The sequence below is a fragment of the Eptesicus fuscus genome, chromosome 11 (assembly GCF_027574615.1).
Source record: "Eptesicus fuscus isolate TK198812 chromosome 11, DD_ASM_mEF_20220401, whole genome shotgun sequence".
Classification (NCBI taxonomy): domain Eukaryota; kingdom Metazoa; phylum Chordata; class Mammalia; order Chiroptera; family Vespertilionidae; genus Eptesicus; species Eptesicus fuscus.
Window position 1 is genome coordinate 23,051,372 of NC_072483.1, and position 27,126 is coordinate 23,078,497.

At 38.8% G+C, this 27,126-nt stretch overlaps 1 protein-coding gene across 1 annotated transcript in view; it reads right to left on the reverse strand.

Annotated features, from left to right (window-relative positions):
- LRP1B (LDL receptor related protein 1B) overlaps positions 1 to 27,126 on the reverse strand; it is a 1,704,605-nt gene that overhangs the window by 1,025,617 nt on the left and 651,862 nt on the right. The gene's annotated exons all lie outside the window — the stretch shown is intronic.

The window sequence follows — 27,126 nt, forward strand, 5'->3', positions numbered from 1 at the left end:
CTTATGTTTCTATATATTAACATATAAAATGTATTTTCTTAATATATGAATCACTGCCAATTGTTGTTCTACTTTGTCCCAATGGTTGGTTGATTACTTATATCTGAAACTAACCATGGCCAAAAACTGATATCATTTATAAAATTTTCTTTACTTTAAATAAATTGCTGAAATAAAAGCAACACTTATTGCTCTCATGAGTACATTCCCCTCAACATAAAAGCTATAAAATGTTCTATTATTGCATTGATGGTACACAAAAGTCAAGAAGGATGTCATCACATGAATAAAAATAAAATACTCAGTATTTTTTATTTTAAACTTTTGTAATTTAAGAGTATAATTTTTACTATTAGTAATGGTATATTTCACAAAAGTTATAGAAGAGTAAGTCTCCCTCAAAAACCAACCAACCAAACAACATTAAAAAAAAAAACACACCAAAAAAACCCAAAAAACTAAACTCTCAGGATGCTGTTACTATAATAACAACACTATTAGCATCTTCAGATATATTTTCATTTTTTTTTTATTGAATTTATTGGGGTGACATTGGTTAATAAAATTATACAGGTTTCAGTATACAATTCTATAATAATACATCAACTGCATATTGTATTATGTGTTTATTTATCACCCCAAGTCAAGTCTCCTTCCATCACCATTTATTCCCCCTTTACCTTCTTTTACCTTTTCCCATACCCCTGCCCTCTGGAGATCACCATACTGTTGTCTATGTCCATGAGTCTTCCTTTGTTTCTTTACTTAATCCCTTCACTTTTCTCAACCAGCCCCCAAACTTCTCCCCTCTGACAGCTGTCAGTCTGTTCTCTATCTGTGAGTCTGTCTCAAATTTGATTTTATTTATATGTGGCATCTTCATACTTTTTAATACATTGCCTTTTTCACATGTTAGAATCATACGTGGCTACCGTTTGTATCTGTTTTGTTTTTCATTGATAATCATCGAAGTGATTCCTTGCTTCAGCATGTTAAGTAAATTAAGCATCTGACTAGTAGTTGAATACCTTTCCTTTATAGCTTTCTGATTGAATTGTAAAGAGTGATCCCTTCAATTTGATGCAGTGCAATGCATTGGCAGTTTCACAAAGTCAATATTTTTATTTATCTCCTAGACCGACCATTCCCTTGGACAAATTGAAACATTAACAGTAATAGAATATATTTTAAGACCCAATGCTGAGCCCATTCTACCATAGGTTTTATAGCTTAGTTCCTGAGACACATAGGCTCTCCCCAAAATTAACTCCCCTCACTGCTCTGTATATATAGACAGAAATATTGATGGGACAGCAGGTATGGATCTGAACGTCTTTCATGGTTTTTGCCAGTCACTATTAAGTAACTTTTATTTCATTTAGCATCTCTTCTGATTATTAGTATGCTTAGAATTGCCTCTACACAAAATGTTAACAACAACAAAAAAAATGTACACTACCCTCTTCCAAAAGAATTCATATATGACAAAATGCCTAGGTTGGATTAGAGTTTGCTTTATGCTACTTGAACTTCTGCTTTTGTATTTAGATTATGGATACAGTTGCTAATTTATGACCTCTGGGTTGATCAGGGATCTCTCAGCAGAGCTGACAGATGACCGGTACTATTTATGACATACTTGATTAGCATTCACTCCTATATCTAGGAGATTGGTTATTTCAGCATACAGAAGAAAATTTACTATGAAGACATATGAGAACAATTCTTGGACAATCCAAGTGATTTGGGTAGAATGAGAAAGAGCCAGACTGTTGGATAGGCCGCCTCCCTGGCTATTTCTGCTCAATGGTTTCTGCTTCCTTAAGCAATTGAAATCAATCAGGCCCTTAAAAATTAAATTTCCACTGAAAAATGCTAGCCCATTAGTTTTCACTTATGATTCAGAAATATTTACCCTTTTTAATCTACACATACTATTTTCTACTGGCACTCTAAAGTAATCAAGTCAATAAAAGACAAAACAATTGTAGGATTAAATATCAAGTGATTTTTGTAAGTTAACAAAATCTAGTTTGATCATTTTGGGGGAAGGAATTATCTTAGTTAGGGTTTCATAAAGTGAAAGTGACAGAATCCTGTACCTACTGAGTTAAGCAAAATTGTGGAATTTCTTAAAAGAATGTAGGATTATCAAAATAAATGGCAGAACTTGGCAGCTACCTTATCAGTCTGTTTAAGACCCTTTACTCTTTGACTTCTGCTTTACTTTTCATTTTTGCTTTCTTCTTTCTTTCTATGAAGATTATGTTTTACTGTATATAAGCCTACTTCCCACAACCCCACCTAAAGTGTTTATATCTAAAATCAAGAAAATAAAAATGCAAAGTACACTGAGTGGCCAGATTATTATGATCTCTGAACGCATAATAATCTGGCCATTCAGTGTGTGTGTGTGTGTGTGTGTGTGTGTGTGTACACACACACACACACACACACACACACTAGAGGCCCGGTGCATGGATTCATGCTCTGGTGAGGTCCCTCAGCCTAGCTGGCAGATATTGGGCTAAAACCAGCTCTCTGACATCCCCCGAGGGGTCTCAGATTGTAAAAGGGCACAGGCCAGGCTGAGGGACCCTGCTGGTGCATGATCGGGGCCAGGGAGGGCCCATGAGAGGGCTCCAGGGTGTGTCCGGCCCATCTCGCCCAGTCCCAATCAGAGTCAGGGAGGGACCATGGGAGTAAGCTGCCACTCAGAGCGCCTGCATCCATGCACCGGGCCTCTAGTGTGTGTCATAGTGACTGGTCAAATGAATGGTTGGACACTTAGCATATTAGGCTTTTATTACATAGGATTAGAGGCCCGGTGCATGAATTCATGCATGAGTGGGGTCCGACAAGCCTGGCCAGGGGAGGGGACATGGGCGGTTGGCCAGCCTGCCTGCAGGTCAAACTCCTGGTCGAGGGGACAATTTGCATATTAGCCTTTTATTATATAGGATATACACTGAGTGGCCAGATTATTATGCGTTCAGAGATCATAATAATCTGGCCACTCAGTGTATATAAAAAGGGAGACAAAGAAAATAAAATACTACCTAGGCAGTGTCTATCACAGGTTCCTAAAGTAAATGGCAACTGCCTGGCCAATGTTGCTCAGTGGTTGAGCATTGACCTATCAACCAGGAGGTCATGATTCGAGTCCTGGTCAGGGCACATGCCTGGGTTGCAGGCTTGGTCTTCAGTGTAGGGCATGCAGGAGGCAGCCAATCAATGATTCTCTTTCATCATTGATGTTTCTATGTCTCTCTCCCTCTCCCTTTCTCTCTGAAATCAATAAAGATATATATTTTTAAATGTCATTTGTACTATGACATTTTGTTAAATATTACCCTAGAGCTTATTAAGTATTTTAATGCAAACTTCAGTCTTGTCTTACTAGTTTTGTATTAGATCCTAAATTTTTAACTAACGTTTAAGAGTTCTTCTGAAATTAAGACACTATTTGTCATCAAGAATTGAAATATAGCAATAATCCAAAACAAAATGAGACATTTAATTTAAAATAATAATGGGCTGTAACAAATCAAAGGTAATTATCAAGTGACAGCCAGGACAATTAGAGATATTACTCTATATTTGGCTAGACCTTATAAAATGACCGACATGTGTAATCTCTATAAATTGGACAGTCTGAAAGTATGTACAAATTTCAATACCTCCAATACTTAATACTTAATAATACCTATCAATATTAATTTTTCAGCCTGTTAACCTGGAATATTCCATTTAGTTTACTCTTTTTAAATTTCTTTCAACAATATGCTGTAGTTTTTAGTGTAGAAATTTTTCAAGTCTTTCATTAAATTGATTCAGACTTTTGTTAAATGTATTCAATAAAATATTGTTAAAGCTATTAATTATTGAATTATTTTCATTTCATTTTAAGAATGTTAATTGCCAATAGATAAAAATGCAACTTTTATTTTTCATATAAATTGATCTTGGGTCCTACAAAGTTACTGAAATCCCCTACAAGTTCTAATATGATTTTTGTGGATTCCTTAGGATATTTTATACAGGCATATCTTATTTTATGTGCTTCATTTTACCACACTTCACAGATACTGTATTTTTCACAAATTGGTGCCACTTTCCCAACAGGCTCAAATGAAAGAGTTTTTAGCAATAAATTATTTTTAATTAAGATATGTACATTGTTTTTTTAGATATAATACTCTTGCACACTTTATAGATTACAATATAGTGTAAACATAACATTTATTTGCACTGGGAAACAAACAAACAAACAAAAAATGTGTGATTCCCTTTATTGTGGTAGTCTAGAACCAAACTCACAATATCTCTGAGCTATGCCTGTATATAACATCATGTCATACAAAATAGTTTTACTTCAGCCTTTCCATTGGGGATGACTTTTTTTTCTTTTTCTTGCCTAATTGATCAGGTGGTAGGTGAGTTATTATTGTTGTTTATTTCTTCATTTGTTTGTTTAGTGATACGGCTGAACTAATTCTACAAAATCTATTCCTGAATTGTGCAATCCCTGATATCTGTACTCAGATTTTCCCTCTTATTTATTTATTTATTTATTTTTAGTCTGGCTACCTAGGGGTCACCCCTGGGTCAGCACAAGCCACTTATTGATCAAAGGTCATGCTTTTGGCCCCTCTGTCAGTTAGATTTTTACACTGCATTATCAGCTTATAGCTGCTATCACACATCATTGACTTTTCCACACTTTCAGCCAGTGACTAGTAGCTTGGGGTTTCCTCTTTCATCACTCCAGAGAGGGTGTAGCCTTAAACTTGCATGCAGTTTTAGAGACTGCCAGGCATGATTGTACCTTTAAGCCCGACTTCCTAGGAGTCATCTCTGGGTCAGAGTAGCTTATTGTTTAGTCAATGTTTGGCCAAAAGTTGTGTTTAAGGCCCTTGTGGCAATGCAGGATCCATCCTGTATTGATGGGTCTGTGTGTGGCTTAGGTATTGCTTTCAGTTCCAGATCTGTGCAGCCCAATGCATAGTCACCACCTTCCCAACTCCAAGAGTCTGGTGTTATCACAGGGAACTCTTCATGCAATATCTATTTACCTCCTTCTCTCTATTGAAATTATGGCTGTTCTGCTATTTGATTTGATCTTGAAGCTATCAGTTCTCTACCAAGGTCTCATTGTTCCTTTTCCTCTGTTGTGATGAGAACTTTCATGATGTGCTCTTAGTAAGTCAAATATGCAATACAGCATTATTAACTATAGTCACCATGCTACACATTATGTCCCCATGATTTATTTTATAACTGGAAGTTTGTACCTTTTGACCCTACTTACCTATTTTGCTCACCCTCTCACCTTTGGCAACCACCAATGTGTTCTCCACTTATTTTTTCTTTCCTGCATATATAAGTGAGATCATACAGTGTTTGTCTTTCTCTATCTGACTTATTTCACTTTGCATAATGCCCTCGAGGTCCATCCATGTTGGTGCAAATAGCAAGATTTTATTCCCTTTTATGCTGAACTATTCTATTGTGGTATACCACATCTTCTTTATCTATTGGGCATGTAGGTTATTTCTATACCTTGGCTATTATAACCTACTAGAGGCCCAATGCATGAAATTTGTGCAAGAGTAGGCCTTCCTTCCCCCAGCTGCTGGTACTGGCTTTCCTCTGGCACCCAGGACCCGGACTCCGCCTCGCAGCCCTGACTTCGTTTGGAAGGTCGTCCGGAAGGACATCTGGTCTAATTAGCATATTATGCTTTTATTATTATAGGTTGTTCTTGACAAATTCCTGAGGCATGGATTTCTCCTCATTCTGTTCCAAATAAAGCCAGGCCCCACAATTAGAGCTTCAGACCTCCTCATCTTATGCCCTGCCTTTCCCCTGGCCTGGACTCCTCCCTGCTCTGCACTGAGGCTGGGAGCAGGGCCTTCATTTCCACTGAGGGCCACTCTCAGCCTATGAGCGGGAACAGGGCACTAAGTGGCAGGCATACCCTGGTCTTCTTAGTTTAGCCACAATAGTTTTGAATGCCCACCCTATCAAGAAGCTTGGCAGGGAGATCAGGCCTCTGATAGTCTTGGCCCTCGGTGCCTAAGGTAGAGCCGTTATGCCCTGAGTGGGAGCGAGGTGGAAGAAAGAACTACGCCTTTTGGCCAAATCTGCCAGGAACGGAGCTTCTGAAACATGTGCTGACGGGGTGGAATGGGAAACACTAACAGCCTGGCCCTTCTGAGCAAAACTGTGCCCCTAGACTGGAAGATGGAAGAACAAGGGCCCCGTCTCCTTGACTGCACACACCCATCATATAGCTGCCATAACATGAGCTGTAGGAGTGGGGAGGCAGTCTAGGCTTACATGCTAGCCTCTTGCTGTTGTGTCAGGAACTGAGTAGATTTTCTTTAATGAATATTTCTTCATTTGCTTAATGCCCCTAGGGCAATTTCCAGATTTAAATTGCTGGATTTTAATATATATATATATATATATATATATATATATAATCAGTTAAATTGCTTCTTTCCTGTGAAAAGGGTCTGCCAAATTCCAGAAATCCTTCCTTCCCTTGGTGTAGGTTTTTTTGTTTGTTTGTGTTTTTTATTTGTTCATTTTTTATCCACTGTACTTTTATTATTTTACCTGGATTCTAAACCCACCTTACAAATTAATAGTATATATTATTACCATATGGGTTATGTTCAGAAACAGAGTCTTGTAGATAAATGCTTTAGCTTTTTAAAGCAGCAGTTCCTACTCAGAAAGAAAAAAAAAAGTATACCACTTTTATTGGCAACATTTCATATTGAGTAATTTGCATTAGTAACTAAAGCTGTACACATAGTTTTTATCAGAGCGTGGCATCTGTATCTTCAGACAAAAAGCACCTTTGGACGAGGATAATATATTGTGCTGCATCACTGGGTTTCTCATCTTGGCACTTTGTAAATCTAATTATGAGATATATGCAGCAGTTGCTAACTCCCATTAATGAAAATAGATGCAGCAATGACCTCCATTTTACTGAGTCTAAATAAACTAATACTTGATCTCTAAAGCACACCCAAGCTATTTAAACCTTTCTCCCCTTGCTCAGCATAAGAACTGTATATTGTCATAAATCAAAGCTCACTGATGTATATATGGCAATAAAATCAAATTACAAGTGTAGGAATATTCTCACTGCCCCCAACCTCTTTCTGCAAAAGAAGGCATTCAAAAGGGTTTCTCTCAGAGAGGTTTGTGTCTTAGAATCAGGAGAAAATTTTTGAACTGGTAGACAAAGGACCAGTATCTAGAGAAGTGGAAGAAGTTTTGAGGGTAATTTTGAAGAGAATATTAAGGGACCAGCTGCTTGAATGGGAGAAAGGGAATAAAGAGAGGAGCTTAAAGTGTTTCTATGGCTCAGATATCTTCCTCATGGTATATATGAATCATATGTGAAGAGTTTAAATTATCTTGTTATTGCATTTTGGTCATCATAGTGTGTTTATTTGACCATAATTTTATTTTGGATCATTTTAGCCACTGCTCTACATAGATTTCCAAATATAAAAATTTAGTGCAAATTGTTACCAACAACATGAACCTAATGTTAAAAACTATATTCTAGGGAAACACCTTAGGTCTACAATATTGTGCAGAATACACTGGTGCTGAGAATGTCATGAGAAACAAAATCAGCACTGTCTTCTTAACATCTTAATACAATGTATGCTGGTTTCATAGTCACAAAGCATTCACGCAGAAGAGGGAGGGGAATATGCCCATGCCTGGCACGGCCAAAATCCTGAACAATTCCTTTACAAATTTTGATATGCAAACTACTGGAGCTAACATATGGCCAACTCAACACTTGTTTACATTAACTATACTTACTAAATTTGTATTTAGAATGCAAGTAATTATTTGCATATTATAGAATATTCTCTGACTTTTATATATCATATATACAAAGTCTCCTCATAGGGATTCTGGTAGGGGTGCATTGTTTTTATAACATTTGGAAAGGAAGCATCTAAATTAAACTATTTCCCACAGATAAATACATTTTTAAATTAACATTTAAATGAAGCTATTTAATTGAGCTAGTGACTTCTTTCTCTGTATGTGGTGAATTTTGTGGACGGTTTAAATAGGTCAAGATGGTTGATGCTTTAGGTCAACTTCGAAGTCCTTTCATCTATGTTTCCATAGTTTCTTTTGTCTAGGGATTGTACTACAGTGTACTTTGTGTGTGTGTCTGTATTGTGTGCTTATGTGTTTGGAACATAAGACTATCCAGTATGTATTAAAGTGAATGAATGAATAAATAGATGGATTAATACCTGAATAAATCTAACTTGGATTGTGTTGTATTTACCTCCAGATCCATGGTTATTACATACACATTTATCCATTTCTAATTACACAAATGCCTACCACTTGTTAGCATGACCTCCGTGCCTCCTATGTTCTTCGATCTTTCCATGAAAGTGTTCTGAGAAGAGCGCTTTGGATTAGGAAAGAATAGCTGAAAGGGGACTGGATGGCACATCTCATGTGGTGGCGGATTCGAAATGTAGTACAGAATAAGAACTCAGGGTTCAACCGGGAACATTGCAACCTCAGAAATAAGAGAAAAGATCTATTCCAGACTGAGAACCAGATGAAGCAGCCAGACAACCATGAGAAGTCAGTCCTGCACACAAATGAAAGCCAAGGAGTTACACCGAGTTAGGAGTAAGAGGAACTAGCCTTGGTCTTAGGGAGCCATTGAAAGTGAGAGCTAAGATTTTAGTTGCATAGACAAGCAAAGGGCCTAGTGAAGAACTTCTGGGCATGTGTTACAAATCTTAGAAAGACCACATCTAGGAGGAAGGATAGGATTTAACAAGGCCTTCCTGAAATGGCACTAATAGCATTTCAATCATTTATGTTTAGTTGTAGAAACAAAATAGTGATTTTAGAATATTTAGAAGCACGGGATTTAGAATGTCAACCATTTAAATAAAAGCTTTATAAAATTCTACAAACTTGGAAAGTCAAACCAAACAGCAAAACAGTCTAATTTTAAAATGAGTCCTTTGGTTGATCTCTCCCTCTTACCTCCACCCTCCCCTGCCTTCCTTCTGAGGTTTGATGGTCTGATTGATGCTTCTCTGTCTCTGGATCTGTTTTTGTTCATCAGTTTATGTTGTTCATTATATTCCACAAAGGAGTGAGATCATGTGATATTTATATTTCTCCAGCTGACTTATTTTGCTTAGCATAATGCTCTCCAGGTCCATCCATGCTGTTGGAAATGGTAAGAGTTCCTTGCTTTTTACAGCAGCATAGTATTCCATTGTGTAGATGTACCACAGTTTTTCAATCCACTCATCTGCTGATGGGCACTTAGGCTGTTTCCAAATCTTAGCTATTGTAAATTGTGCTGCTATGAACATAGGGGTGCATATGTCCTTTCTGATTGGTGTTTCTAGTTTCTTGGGATATATTCCTAGAAGTGGGATCACTGGGTCAAATGGGAGTTCCATTTTTAGTTTTTTGAGGAAACTCCATACTGTTCTCCACAGTGGCTGCACCAGTCTGCATTCCCACCAGCAGTGCACGAGGATTCCTTTTTCTCCACATCCTCACTAGCACTTGTCGTTTGTTGATTTGTTGATAATCATTCTGACTGGTGTGAGATGGTACTGCATTGTCGTTTTGATTTGCATCTCTTGGATGATTAGTGACTTTGAGCATGTTTTCATATGTCTCTTGGCCTTTTGTATGTCCTCTTTCGAAAAGTATCTATCTATCTATCTATCTATCTATCTATCTATCTATTTATTTATTTACTTATTTATTTTATTATTATTATTTTTGGTATTGTACATAGACTTATTTTTTTATTGTTTGAAGTATTACAAATAGTAGTACATATGCCTCCTTTTTTTTCACCCATTGACCTCCCCCCCAGCCTCCCCTACCCCCCGTACATGCCCTCACCTGCCTCCCCCGCCAGGGTCTTGTATCCATTGGTTATGCTTATATGCATGCGTACAAGTCCTTGGGTTGATCTTTTACAGCACCCCCTTCCCCAACCTCTTCTGCCTTCCCGCTGTAGTTTGACAGTCTGTTCAATGCTTCTTTGCCTCTGTATCTATTTTCCCCCATTTCTTTCCTTTAAAAAATCTTGCCTGTGCAGACTAGAAATAAACATATAATAACAAAAAATGTTTGAGTCCCAATTTCAATGTCCAACAGTTCTGAGTCCCCGTTTCAATGTCAAATAGTTCCTCATGTGTACATGTCAGCCATGATATCTGGATGGTGGGCACATGGTGGCAATGCAGGTCCAACCCTCTCTGGTTTGGTCCTAGGCAACCTGCAGCGACGCATAGCTGCTGACTGCTAGCGTGGCAAGGCGTCATCAGCATCTTCAGTCTCTGGACTGTTTCTCCTCTTGTCTTAGTGGTTGGAGCAGACCTGTCAATTCCTCTGTTGCAGGAATCCACATGGTCTTGGAGTTGTTTTTTGAAAATATACAAACATATTCTCGAACAAAAGTTAATAAAGGAATCTTTTCTATATAATTGATTTGGGATCCTTTTTATTTTTGCCCAAATTTAGATCTGTTGCCCATTTATTTGATTGTGTTATTTATCTTCCTTTTGTAAAGTTGTATGTGTTCCCTGTAAATGCCTACGATTAAACCCTTATTGGAGATAACATTGGCAAATATGTTCTCCCATGCAGTGAGCTTTTGTGTTGTTTTGTTGATGGTTTCTGTTGCTGTGCATAAGCTTTTTATTTTGATGTAGTCCCATTTGTTTATTTTCTCTTTAGTTTTCATTGCCCTAGGAGCTGTATCAGTGAAGATTTGCTTTGGCATGTGTCTGAGATTTTGCTGCCTGTGGATTCCTCTAAGATTTTTATAGTTTCCCATCTTATAAGCATAACCAATGGACACAGACACTAGGGAGGGTGAGGGTATGAGCGGGGAGGCGGGGGGAGGTCAATGGGGGAATAAGGACACATTTGTAATACCTTAATCAATAAAGAAAAAAATAATAAAATTTAAAAAAGAAAAAAATGTTATGAGTTCTAATTAGTCTGCATTTTTTCCATGGTTTTCTTGCAATTTTTAACAAAGATAACAAGAAGGAAGTTTTGTCCTAGCTGATTTGGCTCAATGGATGGAGTGTCATTGGCCTGGGGATTGAAGGGTCCGGGCTCAATTCTGGTCAAGGGCACATGCCTGGGTTTCAAGCTCAATCTCCAGTAGGGGGCATGGTGGCACCCGATTAATGATTCTCTCTTATCATTGATGTTTCTATCTTTCTCACCCTCTCCCTTCCTCTCTGAAATAAAATCAAACAAACAAAAAAAGAAGGAAGTTTTAAGTCCACTTGGTTTTGAAGTAAAGGTATTTTTTCTCTAAAACCCTGGCAGATATCTTTTATGATTCCACTTTAGAACTAGAAGTAATAACTATAATATAATTAAAGAAAATTAGTAACTTCTAAAAAATAAACAATTTACAATAATTTTATACTATAATTACATTTAATGACACATAAAGCCACAACTATTTCTCTGTGTAATTATACATTTTTTTGAAATTATGCAGCTAACTACATGGCTCACTCTTAAATCAATGTCAGTGCACAATAGGTCAATAGAAATGTGTACAATTTGTTGCTCAAACTCAGTTTGCAATGTAGGTAAAGTTAATCAGTGTAAGGAGTTACCAGTTAATTATTTTTCTGTGTTCAGTCCTTTGCAAATAAATCAAGGGATGTATTATTCAAAGCAAATAAACACACAAATAAACAAAAACCCTCAAAAATATATTTTGCCCTTCGCTGGTGTGGCTCAGTTGGTTGAGCATCATCCCAAGCACCGAGAGGTCACCAGTTTGATTTCTAATCCGGGCACATGCCTAGGTTTCGAGTTTGGTTCCTATCAGAGTACATATAGGAGGCAACCAATGGATACTTCTCTCTTTCCCTCTCCCTCTCCTTCTCCCTCTCCCTTTCTTTTCCTCTCTCTCCCTCTCCCTTTAAAAAAAAAAAAAAGAAAATCAATAAAACACACACACAAAACAAACAAACAAACAACATCCTTGGGAGAGTATTAGAAATAATAATAATACAACAAAATAAAATAAAGTTATAAGACAAATGAGGTTTTAAAAAGCTTACTTCATCAATTTTGGTTTAAGTAGTCCAATGCCTAATCATTCCTAGCCTTTACACATTACACATCTGCAATCTTCTATAATGGGAAGTGATGTATAGAATAAGTAACCTGGGACAATTCAAGAAAATCAATTCACAAGGAGAGAGTCACTTTTAACAATGTGGTCTAATTATGAAAACAGGAATATTGAACATTAGAGTCTAGAAAGTTTTCGATAATGCAAGTTGAAACAAAAGAGACTTTTTTTCAGGTAACAGTGTGTTAACCAGAAAAATCAATTTGTCAGAGCATCCAATTCCAGTTAATCAAGGTTTTCAATTACTTCCTATGAATTTGAATCCATAAATGTTACCTCAACATAAGTAAAAATAATAGTTTCAAAAGAGCTCTTAAAACATCATGCAGGGGTAATTACACCACCTTTGCAGATACATGGGAGTCTATTAAAATTTGAAAAATCTTTGGAAAAAGACATGATAAAGTCCTTTACTATTGTTAGTTTTTAAAATAACTTTTATTAAAAGACTGGAAATGCTTTTCTTTTCCTATTTCCAAATTGTACACTTTACAAAAATGAGATTTGAAAGCTGATTGCAACATTCTGTAATATAATCTACTAGAGGCCTAGTGCACGAAATTCGTGCACGGAGGTGTGTGTCCCTCAGCCCAGCCTGCACCCTCTCCAATCTGGGACCCCTCGAGGGATGTCCGACTGCCCATTTAGGCCCGATCCCTGGTAGGATCGGGCCTAAACGGGCAGTCGGACATCCCTCTCACAATCCAGGACTGCTGGCTCCAAACTGCTCACCTGAGTGCCTTCCTGACTGCCCCTAACCACTTCTGCCTGCCAGCCTGATCACCCCCTAACCACTCCCCTGCCAGCCTGATTGCCCTTAACTGCCCTCCCCTGCAGGCCTGGTCACCCCTAACTGCCCTCCCCTGCAGGCTTGATCACCCCCAACTGCCCTCCCTTGCAGGCCTGGTCCCTCCCAATTGCCCTCCCCTGCTGTCCTGATCGCCCACAACTGCCCTTTCCTGCTGGTCATCTTGTGGCAACCATCTTGTGTCCACATGGGGGCAGCCATTTTTGACCACATGGGGCCGCCATCTTGTGTATTGGAGTGATGGTCAATTTGCATATTACTCTTTTATTAGACAGGATATATATAAAAACCCAGTGGCCATTTCAGCGGAACAACCAGGATGACCAGAACGACCAGTGGCTATGACATGCACTGTGGCATTCAACCAGCCTTGATCCAGTCCAGATCACCCCTAACACCCTGATCAGGGCAGGGCCAGCTGGCCAACCACCTTGACTGGCAGAAATGTGGGGTCCGAGGACCTTGGGAGGTGCTTGGTCTCAGACAGCAGTGAGGGGAAAGCTCTCCTTTGGCGGAAGTGGATCCGGGATCAGGGCGCCAGAGTCGGGGATGGGGTGAGTAGGCTTTCCTAGTGGCCACAGCAGCACCGGGAGTCTGGCCCCAGTAGGAGCATTGGTAGGAATAGGGGCCGCTGGGCACAGGGGGCAGCAGCACACAGGATCCAAGAGGTGTGAGGCCTGACCTGGGCTCTTCCCCTGCCCGCTGGGCCCAGCAGCACCAGCAGGTGGGCCATGATGTGCAGCAAGGCGCTGGGCTGCCTACAGGAGGGCATGCAAGCCAGGAGGGTAAGGCCCCACACCAGCCAAAACTCTGAGCAGCATGGGCAGGGCCAGAGCTGGAAACCCTGGTGGAGTGGGCGGGGCTGTAGGCCTGCACCTTTTCGGCCTTGGCCTTGGAATTCTGTGGGCAACCAGTGTACTGGCTACCAGCGTGTCAGAGGTCAGCCCTGCTCTAAGAGAGAAGATATGGTGGAAAGTGACAAGTCCACAGGAGGGATGGGAAATGTGGCCTTCTTCAGGAAACACAGCTGCCACACAGCTACCCTGGTCTTCAGTAACTATGAACAGATAATCTTTGGTCTCCATTCTACAGAAGAGGAAGCTGAGACCCAAAGAAGGGAGCCTTCTGTAATACCTCACCCACTTCTCAGACCTGACCCTGTGCAGCATTGTTTTCATTGAAAGTAGAGGATCCAAAATATTTTCAGATCTTTGCTATTTTAGGCAGGAAAGAATTTGGCACAGGGAATAGGTGCTTGGGAAATCATCGGAAAGCTGGAGGAGTGAGTATTAGGCTGGACCCCCAGGAAAAACTACCTGGCCAGTGGGAGGAGCTGCCTCCTCAGCCACATCTGAATTCTAGGACACTCTGGTGCAGCTGTGACCCAGGGATCAGAAAACTGCTACTTCCGCACGTGCCCTCCAGCTCCCACAAAACAGGTCACTGGGCACTGCCTCTGCCACAACTGCCTGTGCACAGCCTGGATTCCGCTACAGAAAACCTCCACATCTCTGCAAACATGATCACCAGCAGCAAGCAGCCCAAACTGCGGGAAGATGCCTCTGCTCCACTTCTCCCTTCAAAATATTGTGTAAGTGCGTCCAATTGGCATAACTGAATTCATGTCCAGAAACCTAGCTGCAAAGGAGTTTGGGCAATTTCAGACTTTTATCTAGAAGTGAGATCTTGCTAATGTACCTCATGTGCCTGGTATTGATAAAAATGGAGACCAGCTGGTGGGGCTCAGCGGTAGAGCATCGATCTATAAACCAGGAGGTGGGTCACTATATGATTCCCAGTCAGGTTTCGGGCTTGATCCTCAGTAGGGGCATGGAGGAGGCAGCTGATCAATGATTCTCATCATTGATGTTTCCATCTATCTCTCCCTCTCCCTTCCTCTGAAATTAATAAAGATTTTTTTTAAAAGGGGATCATGCTGTATATATGTGTTATAACAAGTTTTTCACTTCATAGATCACTAATGTCTTTCCTGTTAAAACCATACTTATAGAACAGTAGAGGCCCAGTGCACAAAATCCGTGCATGGGGGTAGTGTGTGTCCCTCAGCCTATCCCGCACCCTTTCTAATCTGGGACCCCTTGAGGGATGTCCAACTGCCCAGTTAGGCCCAATCCCACAATCCAGGATGACTGTGTCCCAACTGCTCACATGCCTGCCTGCCTGCCTGCCTGATTGCCCCTAACCACTTCTGCCTGCCAGCCTTATCGACGCCTAACTGCTCCCCTGCCAGCCTGATTCCCTTAACTGCCCTCCCCTGCAGGTCTGGTCACCCCTAACTACCCTCCCCTGCCGGCCTGATTGCCCCCAACTGCCCTCTCTTGCAGGTCTGGTCACTCCCAACTGCCCTCCCCTGCAGGCCTGGTCCCCCCCAACCGCCCTCCCTTGCAGGCCTGGTCACTCCCAACTGCCCTCCTCTGCAGGCCTGGTTGCCCCTAACTGCCCTCCCCTGGAGGCCTGGTCCCCTCTAACTGCCCTCCCCTGCAGTCCTGGTCACCCCCTACTGCCCTCCTCTGCCAGCCTGGTCACCCTAACTGCCTTCCCCTGCAGGCCTGTTGCTCCCAACTGCCCTCCCTTGAAGACCTGATCCCTCCCAACGGCCCTCCCCTGCAGGCCATCTTGTGGCAGCCATCTTTGACCACATGGGGACAGTCATCTTGTGTGTTGGAGTGATGGTCAACTTGCATATTACCCTTTTATTAGATAGAATTATTTATCATTCATTTTAATTGATCTCAGAGAGAAGAAGGGAGAGAGAGAGAAACATTGTTCCATTGTTTCCTGCACTCACTGGATGGGGTATTGAATCTGCAACCTGGCCATGTGCCCCAACTGGCAATCGATCCACCACTTTCTGGTGTATGGGACAATGCTATGCTGGTACCCTGACCCCAAATTCCAGCCTCCAGAACTGTGAGAAAAATAAATTTCTGTTGTTTAAGCCACACAAATTTATGATATTTTGTTATGGCTGTCTGAGCTGACTAATCTTATATAATAAAAGCCCAGCAACCGAATGGCAGAATGATCAGAATGACTGGAACAACTGCAGCCCCTCACCCTGGCTGGCCCTGCCCCTTATTGTCCCCCATCGGAGCAGGCCGACTGGACCCCATCAGTGCACAAATTCATGCACCAGGCCTCTAGTGCTTTATATAAAAGTATACATGACATAATCCCTATTTCATAAATATACCATATAGTCAGCAAAATACACTTATGTGAAAATAAAATTAAGGTTTTTCATATATTTTACTTTAAAAAATAATTTATTTTTATAGCACAGTAGATAAAAATAATGAAAATTCATGTGAAGAACAATAATAGAAAATATACTGAAACTGCTATATGTTTAATCTTCATACAGTTTAAAGAAGTTTTAATCTTCATATTTTGAAAAAAATGTTTTGGGCTCTTTAAGCTGTTCTGAATTTTGAAAGCTATCCAATTTACCAAACAAAGCTGCTAAACTTTCGTTAGATCAATATGCTTACTGCAGACCCTTTGTTAATGAAGATTTCTGGCTTTAAATGACATATCACAGGTAACATTTACATGGCAATCAACAAAACTATGGGAAATCTTCCTTACCTTAATTTTAACGCCCATTACCTTTTGTTGTTGTTTGTTAAATCAAGTAATGTATTACTTGGCAAAGTACTCTATTTTTTTCCAGACAGAAAGATAAACAAAATTTTATTAAAACTAATCTACTCTATAAATTCTGCTTTTCTAGTGGATTATTATATAAAGTATACCACTGCATAGGACATTTATGACATTTTCCAGCATGTAATTTCAATTACAATGTTATGACTATTGAAATTGACATTTGGGAGGCTGCATGCCAATGTGAGTAATTTTTAGACTATATGGATTTATTTAAATATTTTACTGTAACAAAACCCCAAAACATTCTTTGAAATTGGTGTTTGATGAAGCCCAGAGACTTCCTTAAATTTTACATCATTTTCTACCTCTGATTCCATTGATATTTGGTTTCTTTCTCCCCAGTCTCTCCCTAATTCTACTTTGTCCTCCTTATATTGTCCCCATTGTACTGGCTGGAGGGATCAGAAAGAGCATAGATCCTTTTGATCAATATATATATATATATATATATATATTGTCTATATATATATATATATACACACACAATTAAAGAGAGGAAAGCAGTTAATTTAAGCAGATAGACCTGCATTGATTCTAAAATATCACACATATAGAATTGGTTTTGGTCAAAAACATGTATTTTCTGTTATGATGAACGAATAGTAATATTTGCTATGGTGATACAGATAGATATACACATTTTTTTCTGAGATAGTAATTAACAAAACTATGGGAAATTTTTTCCCAGTTTAAACCAGTGTTGTCCTATATAGTATGAGATATTTAACAGCTTCCCTGTTCTCTATCTAGTAGATGTTAATTGCAGCTTCCCACATAATACAACCAAAAATTAATCCTGATATTGCCAAATATTCTTTGGGTGGCAAACTCACCTAGTTGAGAACCACTAGTTTAAACGGAACTATCTGGATGCAAATTATAAGGAGAAGGGAGAGGTGAAAAAAGAAAGAAAGAAAGGAGAGGAGGGAAAGAGAGAGAGAGAGAGAGAGAGAGAGAGAGAGAGAGAGAGAGAGAGAGAGAGAAATCTTACCATCTCTGCTTTCATTTGTAACAGTTCTTACCTAACACGCATTTAATTTGTTCTGATATTCAACAAGTTAATTGTGAATTAGAGCATGGATTCTAGAGTCCAGCTAAGGATCAGATTCCAATTCCAGTATATGCCTGTTTTGTAACACTTTGATTTTGAAAAATATATTTAACCTCTCTAATTCTTAGTTTCCTCATTTGTATGTAAATTATAATAGTATTGGTACATAGAGTTTCTGTGGTTAATGCATATATATATATATAGAGAGAGAGAGAGAAAGTACTTAGTAAGATGCACAGTAAACTAAAATTTTTCTTATATATCATCAACTTTGTCATCACAAGTTAATCAAAATCCTATTTTAAAAATTTAAGATGCTATACCTTAAAAATAACTATATGATACTAGGAAGAACATGAAAACGATGAAATATTAATGTTTTCCAAATTTCACTAAGAATAAAAATGTTTTTAGAAGATCCATATTATTAATTTGTTTTAAGAACATTTATTCATGTAAGTAAATATTCAATTACTTTGAACTGATTTGGTGGGGGGGTAGTATAAACCTTTAATGGGGTCTACTTTTTAAAGTACACTTTCCAAGGCTAAGATGGTTTTTATTTATTTATTTTTTTGTCATGTATTTATCAACTCTAAGGATTCAGCCCTCCAACTAAAAATTTTAAAGCAGTGAGAGTAATGGTGTAAGTTTATTAAAGTGTTTACAAATTATTCCATAGTTCACCAAACATATTTCTACTAATAGGGATCAGTGTAAAAATGCTTTACTAGTACAACTGTTTATTTGACCTCCACAATCTGGGCAAATGCACTTATAAATTAAAATAATCTGAATACTCTCCAGCATGAATTTTGTGCTAGTAGAGTGGGTATCTGTTTGAAGCCTCAACCTAGCCATGTTTACCTTAAACAGAACACATTTTGTAAACTTTAAATTCAAGCAATTTTTACTAATACAGAGCTTTGAGTTTTTATTCTTAGTGAACCAGTAGCATCACCTTAAAAACTCAACATATTTATACGTTGAACATACACAGATTACTTAAATTGCAGATTAATCCACACTAATAATTGTAAAGCTACCTAGACTTTTATATAGATATTAATTGAGAAACAGATGTTGAATGCCTACTATGCATCAGTACTCTTTGCTGATTCATTGAACAACAGCAAACTTGTCTTGTGGATTCACCTATAAAATTATACCTATTGGGTGACTTATCTATTTTAATTTCCTCATAGAAGAAATTATAAACTATGAATAAGAGGTCTCAAAGAGGTATTCTCTTATATAAAAAACATACACTTGAGATCTTCAGTTATCTCCTCTTGTAGAATATACCTGATATTTGAGAAATTAATTATTCAACCTAGAACTTTTTCCAAAAGAAAATTTTCATCCCAGAATATTTTGCCAATATTAGTTTTGAAACTACAACTCAATAAACTCCAAAACCCAAAGTAATCTCATGTAAAATTGTTGCAGAGAGTGCAAGAACACAAAGAAAGGCAATGAGCTAAATTTTCCTTAGCGACATTTTTGGGTAAATTAACCAAGTTAGACTGAAGTATTTACCTTTCATTTATCCCTTCAACAAATATTTATGAAATGTCTCTGTTGTGGCTATTTAAATAATAGTCATGGGAAAGAGGAGACTTTTTTGCCATAACTCATTAACGTGATATTAACAGACTTAAGGAGGGGAAAAGAATTTACTTGGAGTGTGTTAACTCTACAACACTCTATAAACAATTTGAATTAAGGAGGCTTGAAAGAAAGGGCAAATAAGAGTTGTCGAAACCACTAGATACATTTCCAAATTGGAAGTGAACTAAGAAAAATGCCTATAATTATAACACAAGCCCTGGAATGAGCATCCTCCAAATTTGGGCACAAATAATATTGTACTAGAACAACTGGGTCTAATTTAGAATATTGGTAATACCTGACCAAAGGCATTTTTAATGGAAATTCTTGTGTTTGTTGGAAATAGAATAGACTGCATTTGTTATCAATCAGTCTACAAATTCCTATATTCATTTTTTCTTCACCAATTCCCTCAATGCTTAATTCTACACTGTTTTCTCTAAACTCCAGAGCAAAGGCTGGCTGCATCTTCATTAGTATGATTTTCTCCAAAAAGCAAAGCATTTACCATGTAGCAATCCTGCGATATTGGAAGAAGGCCCAATCATCTCTAATCCTTCCCAGTAAGGAAGGTTCCCAGGTAGCTGCAATGTTGTCTGTTATATTTGTCACCATGCTAGAATCTATTTGCTTGCCTGTAGCTCTTCCTCTTCATCTCTGGCTAATAAACCAACTCTAATCTTTTGGTACCCTACCAATGAACACTTGCTGGTTCTTCGAAGAGGTAATTTCTTTCTCAGGAGGTAACCTATTTTTCTTATCTCACGTTCTTATAACTCCTGGATGTAACCACTCTGAATGAATATATTATTTATGAAAGGCCTGCTTTGTATAAGTCCTCCTTCAAAATACCATGCTATCCTAAATCTGAGGGCTGCAGTCAAAAGAATATGGATTTGAATTTACTTTCCTGTTTCTCTGATTTTATTCAGACAATTTCATCAATCTAGAATGCTGCTTCTTTGCTTTCCTCCCCTTATTAAAAAACAAATTTTAATCCCATTTCTCAACTGAAATTCCTTTACTATTAGTCTTCCATAGTCATCCAATTCCCATTTTCACCTTATCCAAACTCTAATAATAATTGTTGTACAGGCCATGAAACAAATGCTTATTGAGGTGCTGTTACCAGGTTCTGTGCTAGGTGATATAGCTAATATTTATAGCAATAAATACTTTTATATCATCTTATGAAATTCCTTCCATAATTATTTTAAATCATATATTAAAAGTCGTATTGGTATTTATTATTTCTAGTGTATATCATCTTATTAACTGTTTAAGGTAATTTTTTAAGTATAAGAATCATGTACTATATTTTATTTCATTTCCTTATAATCTTGTCTCCAAGTATGTATTTAAAATGCTTAATTAGGAAAAAAAAACTTAAAAAATGGAAATTTGGCATGTATCTTTGTTCCATGTAAGAAAAATAAACATGATTTAAAGTACTCAAGCTATCTCTAAATCAAAATATAATTTTGTAAATCAGTCAAAATTGACCCATTTTTAATGAACTGCACCTCCCCAGACTCTGCTGCCAAAAATATTCTTTTAGCCATGTACTTTTTATGAAAAATATATTTATATTTATATTTATATTAAAGTGTAGAGATTACACAGAGTTTCTCTCATGAGTGCATGAAAGAGATGTTTCTTGGTAAGAGTAAAACAAGGAATGTGCTAGCAGGAACTTCCAATCTCTGTTTAAGACCTGATGCCCACTGCCCTGTGAGGGACCACTACTGTGGAACCATTTAAATGGTTTGTGCAAACTAACCAGACTTTATCTCCAGTCACCCCTCTACCATGACTTACATTGATATTTATTATTTTAGGTCTAACTTGAAACCTCATTAATATTTAATATCATATTGTTTTAGATTTACCTACATATTTACTAATATATTTGTTTACAACTCCTCTTGCATCTTACAACTGTTATTTGGATCATTTTTCTTCCATTTAAAATAGAACTTTAATCTCAGAGGGAAGGCAAGGCTGGGTGAATGGGTAGGAAGAGATCAACCAAAGGACTTGTATGCATATATGCATAACCCATGGACTCAGATAATAGTGTGGTGAAAGCTGGGGGCGAGGGGTGGGGTCAATGGGGAATAAAAGGGGACTTATGTAATACTCTCAACAATAAATATTTAAAAAATCCTCCTACCTAATAAAATGGTAATATGTAAATTACCATCACTCCGCTACGCCCATGATTGGGCCAGAGGGAGGCACAGGGGGCGGGACTTGGGGTGGCTGGGGTAGCCTATTGGGCCAGCGGGACGCTGAGCTCGCGTCGCCAGCAGCAGCCCGAGCTCAGCGTCTGCACCATGGCTGTGCTGAGGAACAGAAGGGACCTCTGGGGCAGCAAGCTCACTTCCCGCCACGGACCATCAAAAGCGGGGGAGCTGGGTGCCTGTCTGCTCTGACACCAGGCCTTTCAGAAGCCTCCGCCGAGCCAGAGGCTTCCAAAAGGCCTGGGGCACCAGCGGACAGGCACCCAGCTCCCAGCAATCGAAAGCGAAAGCGTGTAGGGGACCCTACACGTGCATGATTCAATCATGCACTGGGCCTCTAGTAAATAAATAAAATAGAACCTTTAGATGAGGTAGTTCAAGATGGTAGCATAGGTGATCCAGTACTCACCTTGGTCCATGGACACACCAAATCTGTACATACATAGGGAACAATTCCCCTGAAAAAAGACCTAAAACCTAAATGAGCAGCTCCTCCACAACAAAGGGAAGGACCACATGGAGATATGCAGGAGAGCAGAGACAGTTTCACCAAACACCCCACCCCTGGCATGGCAACCATCAGAAGAGACCTCACAAACATGGAGCTTCTCTCTGAGGAGGGTTTGGGGTTCATGCCTGTATCAGGTATTCCTAACTTTGAGACTTGCCCTGGAGAGATGAGACTCCAAGAAGTCTGACTTTGAAAACCAAGGGGGAGTATGTCTGGGAGACCCAAAAGGTGGTGGGGAAGGAAAAACCTGCTCTTACTGGGCTGAGGCACAGACTCACTCACCATGGAACCCAGCATCAACCCAGCGGTATGAAAAGCGGCCTAGACCACACATGACGAAGATTCACTGGCTAATTCTTCAAGTGTCTGGCAGAGGCACCGGGGTCTGCTTGGGCTTTCTCCGAGAACAGAGGTGCCCTCTCAAACTTGCTAGTGCTGGCACTGGTGGGCACTAGTTTTGTGCCCACACGATCAGGCAAGCACTGGGGGGCTTGGCCTGACCCACACACTCCTGCAGCTCTTTTGCAGCTGATGGGCTCGCCACAGATGGGGGTTCTCCAGTGGCCCCACTGAAGCCAGAGGGCCTGCGGGAACTCTGGACTTCTCCGTGGCCATGCTGAATGAAGCCGGAAGGCGTGCCCTGTCCACACAGGGATACCCTTGAGTGCCAGGCATTGGTGGCCGGGGGCTTGCTCTCATAGCCCCCAAGGGACTGAAACAATTGGATAGACAGCTCTTGGCAGGGCACGAAACAGACACCAGATTGAACCCCTGAGCCCACCGCCCCCACCCCCGAACCCCCGAACCCCCCCCCCATCTTCCTGTGCAAAAGGCCGATTGACTTGTCCTGGAGCTTCAGCCTTAGAGGTAGGCTTCGTATTTACCACACTTCTAGAGGCTACAGAGGAGCTCTCAGGAAACATAGGCCAGGGGATTCCATACTTGCTCATTCCCATGGCCTACTTATAGCTCCCCAGTACGGCCCACAAAGGAGCGGGTACGCTCATCTGGGGCCCCGATTTATGCAATTTCCCAAGAGAACGAGGGCTGTGGATGCAATAGTCAGTAATATTTGTCAACGCTTTTCCATCATATCTTTCTTTTAAACTGTCATTGGACTCAGGATATGATAGAAACTTTCTAGTCACAAGTGATCATTCTACCGTCCATTGCAGAACTGCAATTGCCAATACTTTTGTGAATATGAACTTAGACTGGCGCTTATTTGAGGGAAGAAAATGCCTATGTGCTATTTTAAAACCTTTTAAAAGATTGATTCTTTTAATCAATTCTGGGAGGTACCTGATGTCTGATCAAAAACCTTTTAAAAGATTGATCCATTTAATCAATTATAGGAGGTACCTGATAGGTACCCATTTGAATATCTCAAAGGCACGATTAGAAAACCAATGGAAGAAAATCCAATTTACATATCTCCCTAAGAACTGATTTCCAAAGTTTTTCTTCTCCTGCTTTAATAGATGGAGCACATCATGCCCAGTGGGCCCGGAGTTCTCTTTGCTGCTTATTCAGCAGTCAGCATCTTCTCAGAGTTCAGCCTGAAGTGTCCTAGCCAGGCAAAGTTGGGCCTGTGCAGGAACAACAGGCACGGCAAGTACTTAAATTTATAGTGACATTCAGTTTTCTTTGGTTTTCGAATGCAGCCCCAAAAGGACTACTAAAAAATTGGGGTGGGGGTAAGAGTAGGAGCAAGGAATATTCCATCATAAAATCTAAATAGACCCACTGAATCATGGAGCAAGAGTGCATTGTGCATCCTTAGCATCTAACTTAGTACACACAGCCACAAACGATGTTGAATATATGAAACACATTAATAATAATTTTGAGTAAGAATTATCTTCTAGACACTCTGCTGAGTGTAAATACAAAGGCAATGAGGCAAACTGATAAATATCCACTTTTAAAACCTTGTTGTTATTTAAATTTGAATATATGCAAATTGATAAAGATATTATTCATTCAGAGAATACTATTTTCTCCAGTGCACTATCAAGCTAGTTTATATACATTATCACTAATTATAACATTAGCTCATTAAGGTAGGTCTTAGACTTCCATATAATAAATGAGAAACTCAAGGCTCAAAGCCGCATTTTTCATAACTCTGTATCTACAGGTTTCTGAATGAGTTCAGCAGTGGAAAGCAGTGACCACAATGTGAGGAGAGTTGGGTTTTTCCTTTCCCTCACTCCCTTACTTTGCATCTCTAGCATCAGCTGCATCTCCTCTAGGACAAACTGGGACCAATACTACAGAATCTTCCCTTTTTCTCTCCACCCTGGAGGTGATAGGGGCCTCCCATATTGATGATCTCTAGGTTGCCTCACCGTCTACCGCTGACTTTCAGCTCTCCACCAACTATATAAAGATGTCCTGCTTCAAGTCCCCTCTGTTTAAACACAGAGTGGTTTCTGTCATTCTGTATGGATTCTGATTGACATGCCTACAGTCTTCATACCACATCACACCGTTCCAAAGGCAACACGGTAAAGTTGTTCATATTGCTTTGTAATTGTTTGTTTAGACGTCTATTTTCTCCTTCCCTATGAGCATTTGAGATCAGAGACAACATCATTTCACTTTGAATCTTCAACACCCAGCACATGGCCAAATGCATCATAGCTGCTCAGTAAATAGTAGATTATAAAAATAAGAATAAGAAGCTAGCATAAATATAGTATGTAGCTGAAGAAAACAAAGTCTCTGAAACACTAGTGGCCAAGAAGAAAGCTACCTTCAGTGGTACCTGACCTAAGCAACAGCTGTTGAGCATGCTTTTAAATAAAATGCATTTTTACAAATAATGTATTTCTTCTCCGTCTCACCGCCCCCTAAGCCCCCACTTTTGTAAGGCGTGATCCTACCTTTCCTATACCTGATTTAGTTCATTTCAATGTAAGACAGGTTTTCATCTTCTGACTACACACATGATAATATTAAAGTGAATACTTCTTTGACATTGAGTCAACTTTGGAAATTACCCTTTATAAAACTATTTTTTCATTTACTTACTATAGTTTAATCCACTGCATGCACATACAAAATCAAAATGTTCATTTTATACCATTTTTCCTGCCATTTGGCTGTTAACCTCACTGAAACTTCATAGCTTCTAGGACCAATGAATCAGGTTTCCAATCTGTTTTAATAAGTTTGTGTAACTCAATCCCCCCAAAAGCTTTCCCTCAGACATATGATGTTTTGTCTTTTATTTGTTAGATCATCCATTTATACACATTTCATTTTAGTTCCTTATCTATTTTATCAATTGTGATTGCATTAGTGGTACCTAGTCTGCTCCATAGTACTAAATTAGACCTCCACAAAGGTATTTTAAAGTAATTACAATTTAATTCTAACAGTACCTAATGCTGAACACTTATTTGATCTTTAAACATATTAGTTCAATGAAAGCTTCATACTTAATCTTAGTTCAAATGTATTTTACAGTAACAGCAAAAGGAAATACTCCATCTTCTCCTTATATTCCTCAAGTAAAGTAGTCCCTAACATATAAAAAAAAAAGCTTCAGCTTTTATTTCATAACTTGTTTGTTACTATATTAGCAGTAACCAGTTGTTTAAAGCCATCAAACATCAAGTCATCTGTCCTATGAAAAGTGAACAAACTAATAGCATTTAAAACACTGAGGGTTGCCCAGCCATGTGGCTCAGAGGTTGAATGCCAACCCATGCACCAAGAAGGTCGCTGGTTTGATTCCCAAGTCAGGGCACATGCTCTGGTTTCAGGCTCAATCCCCTGCAGGGGGAGTAAGGAGGCAGCTGATTGATGGTGATGCATCAATGTTTCTCTCTCTCCTTCTTCCACCCTTTCTCTCTAAAATCAATAAAAACATATTTTTAAAAATATATTGTTTTAATAGTTATTACAGCACAAAATATGACCCTAAACCTCCATAGCAATTTGCCTCTCTGACAGAAGCATATGTTGTAATTCCTTTTTAAAGAGGTAGGAAACACTTCTGACACAATTTTCCAAATGTGAATTTATTTTGATGGGAGTAGAGCTGAATCACAAGCTATACTTAAGCAGCCTTTCCTTGGCCTCATAAAAATAATTAGATGACCTTTAATATCCTTTAGTCGTAAACTTACACTGAAAACCCTTGGGAATTTCTTGTTTAGATTAGTAGTGGTCCTTTGTAGATATGTAGTACATTGGTTGCATGTAATAAAATAAAACAGACTATCAAAAAAGTCATACAACCCCATCACTGAATTAAGTGCTAATTGCCTCATCAAAAAAGTTATTACTGGTATATATTCCATGTGTATCTAAATAACAAAAAATATTGTAATTTAGTATGTTGGAAATATTTATATTTGCTTTGGAAAATATTACTCATGTCCAAAATGAAACAATGCCACATAAAGATAGAAAAAAAACTATTGAAGAGAAAGGGAAATATACATTGATGAACTAAGCTTTGGAAGAAAATTTCAACAAATAGAAAAAAAAATTGGATTTCAAAAACAGATACTTTAGCACAGGACAAAAAAAAGTCCTTGACAATAATGAGGATACCTCTGTATCTAGATTTTGTTAAAGTAAGACTTCTATTTATTTCTTCCGTAATAATTATTTCTATTTCAGAAAAAAACATATTTATATATTAACAATTTAAAAATCCATGTTTTGATGTGTGTGCTTCAAGTTTTTGTGGGGTTTGTTGGTTGTTGGTTTTTTTTGTTTTTTCCTGACTTTAGGGGCTGTGAAATCCAGTGCAATGTATAAAGTAGAAATACAGTAATTCTTGTTTGGCAGAGATTGCTGACTATAATTTGATAACATTTGTCTCAATTGCAGGCTCCTAAAAGACATGAATTGTTAATACCAGAAAAGCTACAGTCCTGGCTGCTAATCCACACAGATCTTCCTAACATAGTGGCTAGTGAAAAAGACCATTAGTTTCATCCCAAAAGGTTCCTGGCACCCTAACTT